Here is a 6668-nt window from a genome sequence, read left to right on the forward strand (position 1 = left end):
TAGACGGAAAGAAATAATCAAAATTAAATCAGAATTAAATGAATTAGAATCCAAAAAAACTATAGAAAGAATCAACAAAACAAAGAGTTGGTTCTTCGAAAAACTTAACAAAATTGACAGACCCTTAGCAAATCTTATCAGAAAAAGAAGAGAACACACCCAAATTAATAAACTCAGAGATGAGAATGGAAACATCACCACAGAAACAACCAAGATTCAGAACATTATAAGGGAATACTTCTCAAATCTTTATGCTAATAAGTTTGAGAACTTGACAGAAATGGACCTCTTCCTAGCAAATATTGACATGCCAAAACTAAACCAGGATGAGTTAAACTATCTTAACAGGCCCATATCAAGCATTGAAATAGAAACAGCAATAAGAGACCTCCCAGCTAAGAAAAGTCCAGGACCAGATGGTTTTACAGCGGAATTTTACAAGGCCTTCAAAGCAGAGCTCACACCAATTCTCCTCCAACTCTTCAATGAAATTGAAAGAGAAAGCTCACTACCGAACACATTCTATGAAGCCATCACAACCCTCATCCCAAAACCAGGCAGGGACTCATCAAAGAAAGAGAACTGTAGACCCATTTCTTTGATGAACATTGATGCAAAACTTCTCAACAAAATTTTGGCCAACCGACTTCAACAATTCATCCAAAAAATCATACACCACGATCAAACAGGATTCATTTCAGGGATGCAAAGCTGGTTCAATATACGCAAATCAATTAATATTATTCATCACATCAACAGGAGCAAGAATAAGAACCACATGGTTATCTAAATAGACTCAGAAAAAACATTCGACAAGATCTAACACCCCTTTATGATGAAGGTTTTGGAAAAATTAGGAATCTATGGAACATTCCTCAATACAATAAAGGCTGTATATGACAAACCTACAGCCAGCATTATACTCAATGGTGAAAAACTAAAGCCATTTCCTCTTAACTCAGGAACAAGACAAGGATGCCACTCTCTCCACTTCTCTTCAATCTAGTAGTAGAATGCCTAGCTACAGCAATAAGACAAGATGCAAACATAAAGGGGATCCAAATAGGGAAAGAAGAAATAAAACTCTCCCTCTTTGCAGATGACATGATCTTGTATTTAAAGAATCCCATAGACTCCACTCCCGAATTACTCAAGCTGATTCAAAACTTTGGCAAAGTAGCAGGTTATAAAATTAACCCCCAAAAATCAATGGCTTTTCTGTATGCCAACAATGAGAAAAGTGTGGCTGAAATTAGGAAAGCAACTCCATTTGAAATAGCCCCACAAAAAATAAAATACCTAGGAATTAACTTAACTAAAGAAGTGAAGGACCTCTATGATGAAAACTTTAAAATCTTGAAAAAGGAAATCCACACAGAACTTAAAAAATGGCAAAACCTCCCATGCTCCTGGATTGGAAAGATTAACATCGTGAAAATGGCAATACTTCCCAAGGCTATCTACAAATTCAACGCAATACCTATCAAAATTCCACCCTCATTCTTCAAGGAATTAGAAGAGGCAATCCAAAAATTCATATGGAACAATAAAAGACCCCGAATAGCAAAAACGCTCCTCAACGGAAAGAACACTGCTGGAAGAATATCAATACCAAATTTCAAACTCTACTATATAGCCATAGTAATCAAAACAGCTTGGTATTGGCATAAGAACAGACCTCAGGACCAATGGAATAGAATTGAAAACCCAGAAATGAACCTACAGACCTATAGCCGTCTAATCTTCAATAAGGGAGCTAAAACAATAGAATGGAAGACAGACAGCCTCTTCAGTAAATGATGCTGGCAAAACTGGTTAACTACATGTAGAAAACTAAAGCTAGATCCTTCTATATCACCCTGCACCAGAATCAACTCCAAATGGATCAAAGACCTTGAACTCAAAGCAGACACTCTGAAAACATTACAGGATGGAATAGGAGAAACCCTGGGTCTCCTTGGCTCAGGCCGAAATTTTCTGAATAGAGACCCGGAAACACAACAAATCAAAGAAAGGTTGGACAAATGGGATTGCATAAGGTTGCAGAGCTTCTGCAGGGCAAATGACATAGCTAGCAAGATCAATAGAAAGCCCACGGATTGGGAGAAGATCTTTACTAGCCATACAACGGACAAGGGTCTCATATCTAAAATATACTTGGAACTCAAAAAATTAAACCACCCAACAACAAACCCTCAAAGAAACAACTGTCCAATAAGTAAGTGGGCGAAAGACTTAAAGAGAAGCTTCTCTGAAGAAGAAAGAAGGATGGCCAATAGACACATGAAGAAATGTTCAACATCCCTAGCCATAAAAGAAATGCAAATCAAAACAACATTGAGATATCACCTCACTCCAGTTAGAACAGCAAAAATCAAGAACTCTAACAACAACAGATGCTGGAGGGGATGTGGACAGAAAGGAACCTTACTTCATTGTTGGTGGGAATGTAAACTTGTTCAACCACTTTGGAAAGCAGTATGGAGGTTCCTGAAAAGACTTCACATAGAGCTCCCCTATGACCCAGCAATCCCACTTTTGGGCATTTACCCTAATGTTTACAAACAAGACCACACTAAAGCTACCAGCACAAGTATGTTTATTGCAGTATTATTTACCATAGCTAAGATATGGAACCAACCCAGATGCCCCTCAGTAGATGAATGGATCAAGAAAATGTGGTATATATACACAATGGAATTCTATGCCTCCATCAGAAAGAATGACATTTCCCCATTTGTTAGGAAATGGAAAGGCTTGGAAAAAATTATATTAAGTGAAGTAAGCCAGGCCCAAAGAAACATAGGTCCCATGGTTTCCCTTATTTGCAATATCTAGTATATGTATGAGTCAAGCAGAAAAGGTCAGATAATGTGATGTTAGGAAAACAAACCCTCAAATATGTATTTTAATGTTTTTGTTTCTTTCATGCATGTGTTTCTAACGCATATATAAGATTATTTCTTTGTTGCTTTGTATGTCCCTCCCCCACAGTGTAACCCCCGCTTTCACTATATTTGATGTCAGTATAACATGTGGAGGAGATGGGGACAAACAAGTCGTTTAAGGATTCAGGTGGACCTGTTGCAACAATGAGAAGTACAAAATGTCATGTCAAAACCAGCTTTACAATGTTGGTGTGGTGGGGGGGAGGGGGGGTATGATTGGGCGGGAGGGAGGGGGGAGGCTGGGAAGGGAGCTGAAGGGTAAACAAAGGAGGAGGCTGCAATGCTTGGTAAGAAATGTATGCATTATCCTGCGCATGTAATTGTAACCCCTCTGTACAGTATGTTCTCAAATAAAATAAAATTCAAAAAAAAAATTAAGTTCTGGCTGGGAGTGGTGGCACACACCAATCTTTATGCACCAGGGAGGCTGAGGCAAGAGGATCACAAATTTGGGTTCTAACTGGGTTACACAGTGAGTTCCCATCTGTAAACAGACAAATGTATGTTTGTGAATGGAATATTCCTCATAATGATCATTTCTGCTCTCATGTTATTTAGGTTGGGTAACCTTGACAGTATAATCCTAAGTCTAGCTCCCTTTGGTCTATGAGAACTAAAACTATGATGGACAGGCAGGAGTAAATGTTAGTATAAATGATCTGTAAGTAGATAATCACAACTTCAAATGGTGCCAAAGAAACTGACCAGCTCCTATGCAATCAGGCTGCCTGATTTCAATAGAATCCTTCAGATGCTGTAGTTCATGTCTGCTTGCAGACTTTCCTTAACATGCAGAAATAGCTGGGCCCCGGTGGCTCATGCCTGTATCCTAGCTACTCAGGAGGCTAAGATGTGAGGATCATGTTTCAAAGCCAGCCAGGGCAGGGAATTCCATGAGACTCTTAGCTCTAATAAAAGCCTCTTAGAAAACTGGAAGTGAAGCTGTGGCTCAAGTGGTAGAGCACTAGCTTCGAGCTGAAGAACTGAGGGACAGGGCCCAGGCCCAGAGTTCAAGCCCCATGACCGACAAAAAAAAAAAGGCAGAAATATTCAGATAAACTAAGATGCATATAAACTCTCTAGTTATGTTGCCATATAAAGGCTATAGCAACATTTTGTCATGTTTATATTAAAATGTTCTTAATTAAGAAGGCAGAATAAGCTGGGCCCTGGTGAATCATGCCTATAATCCTACCTACCAGAAGGCTGAGGTCTGAGGATTTGAAGCGGGCCTGGGGAGGAAAGTCCCTCTGAGAATCTTATCTCCACTTAACCTCTCAAAAACCAGAAATAGAGCTGTGGCTTGAAGTGATAGAGCTCTAGCCTTGAGCAAAAGAGCTTAGGGACAGCACCCAGGCCCTGAGTTCAAACCCCACAACCAGCAACAACAACAAGAAAAAAAGGCATCATGTTTTAGCATTTTACTAAATATAAAATTTTTATTTTGGAAAAAGATCAAAAACCCAACAACAACCACAACAAAAAGTATAAAGACAGAGAATCAGGCTTATCATATTTCTATTAAGTTTAGTGTTTAAAAAAAGCAGGGGGGGCAAGGAGTATTTTTAAATGGAACAATACCACACAGACAGGAAAAGGACAACACACAATATGTAGTCAGTACTCAACTTGCTGGGTATTGCCCACGTGGCCAAAGATCATGCTCTCAGTAATGCCTCAAGCCCAGAGATGGGCATTCAAGGCCCTACTATAGGAGGCAAGGCATCCAGTGCTCCCTCTACACAGCTGGAACCGTGAGGTTCTACTTCCCAGCTTCCTCATCCTGCACTTCCCTTGCCATTCACAAAAGTAATGCAAGAGCAGCACCCACAGCTATATATACTAACATGATAGTGTACAATGATCAAATTGGTTCTAAATATTAAAAGCAAAGTAACCAGTGAAGTAAAAAAGTTGTACGATATATTGAACCACTCAATGATAAATAGGAAATCATTTGTTCTATACATTAAAAGTTAACGAGCTTTAGTTAAGAGTATAAAAATTTTCATTTAGATTTAATAAAAAATTAGTTCCTACTTTTTTATATATTTGCAAAGCATTAATAGGAAAAAAACCCTACTACCCATAGTTAGAAACGACTGAAATTAAAATTTTAATTTTAGGTGACAGCTGGCACATCAATAAGAGTAAGACTGACCCATCACTTAAGGTAAGAGGCTGGACATTTCTGTTTCAATTTATGCCTGTGCTAAAACCACAGGAAGCAAATATGCATTTATCAAAAGCACTTTAATAGATACAGTACTGAAGTCCCACAATCAGATTACCAGAACTGGCTACTTATTGTGACATCATAATTCACTCTAAGTACAAGCTGAGATTATTTGTCTCCGAAACCACTGAAGATTGGTGTGGTGAACATGCAATACGTTATTTTAAAGTGTCCTATATTCCTACAACCTATCATTTCTCCACAGAGTCTGACAGTTGATCTTTCCTGCTCACAAATGCTAATCTAAGACATTCTACTCTCTACCATGAGCACTGGTCATTTTATAAATTACAAAATGAAAATAACATATTGATCAAGATCAATTCTATTATGAACTCATCTTTTGAACAGCACAAGCCCTCAATACCCTGCCACCCGCAGTGGCTTCTATTCCTTCAAAATGTACAAAGATCAGGCCATGGTAGGTATCCTGAGCACCTGAAAAAGTCCTGTCAAAGGAAAAAAGTGACAACAAATTTAGTTCCAAGACAACTGGCTTTGAGATTCTAAATTTGAACATTTCCTTCTATAAAACAGAGAAATGTTCTGATGGACTGAATAGAAGATACTAGTTTTCTACAGTGAACACTAAAAGATTCAAAAACAAAGAGCAAAAAGCAGACCTATCCAGGGCTGGGAGGTGGCTCAGTGGTAGAGCACTTGCCTTGCATGCTTGAGGCCCTGGGTTCGATTCCTCAGCACCACATAAGAAAAAAGAAAAAAGCTGGAAGTGGCACTGTGGCTCAAGTGGTAGAGTGCTAGCCTTGAGGTTGAAGAGCTGAGGAACAGCGCCCAGGCCCAGAGTTCAGGCCCCACATCAAGACCCCCCCCCCAAAAAAAGTAGACCTGTCATTTCAAATTTACAGGGAGATCGAATAGAAAAACACTTGATTTGTTCATCTCAGGTTATTTTATTCTAAGATTAAAGCACAGAGAACTGCATTGTTCTGCCAACTCAAGCTGGTCCATTTGGAAATTTTATTATTTTTCTGTGCCAGTACTGGGGCTTGAACTCAAGGCTTGGATGCTGTCCTATAGCTTTTTGCATACGGCTGGTGATGCTCTACCACTTGAGCCATAGCTCCACTCCTTTTTTGGGTGGTTAACTGGAGGTAAGACTTCCCTTCCTGAGCTGGTTTTGAACCAGAATCTTAAGATCTCAGCCTCCTGAGTTAGCTAGTATTTACAGGAGTGAGCCACCGGTGTCTGGGAATTTTAGCTGTTAGGTCTCTTATTTCTTAGGAAGTCAGATAAGAACTCCTGTCTTTTTGGTGACATGGGTAACTTCACTTTTTTTTTTTTTTTGCTGTTCATGGGGCCTGAACTCAGGGCCTGGGTACTGTCCCTCAGCTCTTCAACTCAAGGCTAGCACTCTACCACTTGAGCTACAGCACCACTTTTGGCTTTTTCTGCTTATGTGGTGCTGAGGAATCGAACCCAGGGCCTCATGCATGCAAGGCAAAAGCTCTACCACTGAGCCACCT

Source organism: Dipodomys spectabilis, unplaced genomic scaffold (genome assembly GCF_019054845.1).
Source record: "Dipodomys spectabilis isolate Male_0828 unplaced genomic scaffold, ASM1905484v1 ptg000014l, whole genome shotgun sequence".
NCBI classification, from domain to species: Eukaryota; Metazoa; Chordata; class Mammalia; order Rodentia; family Heteromyidae; genus Dipodomys; species Dipodomys spectabilis.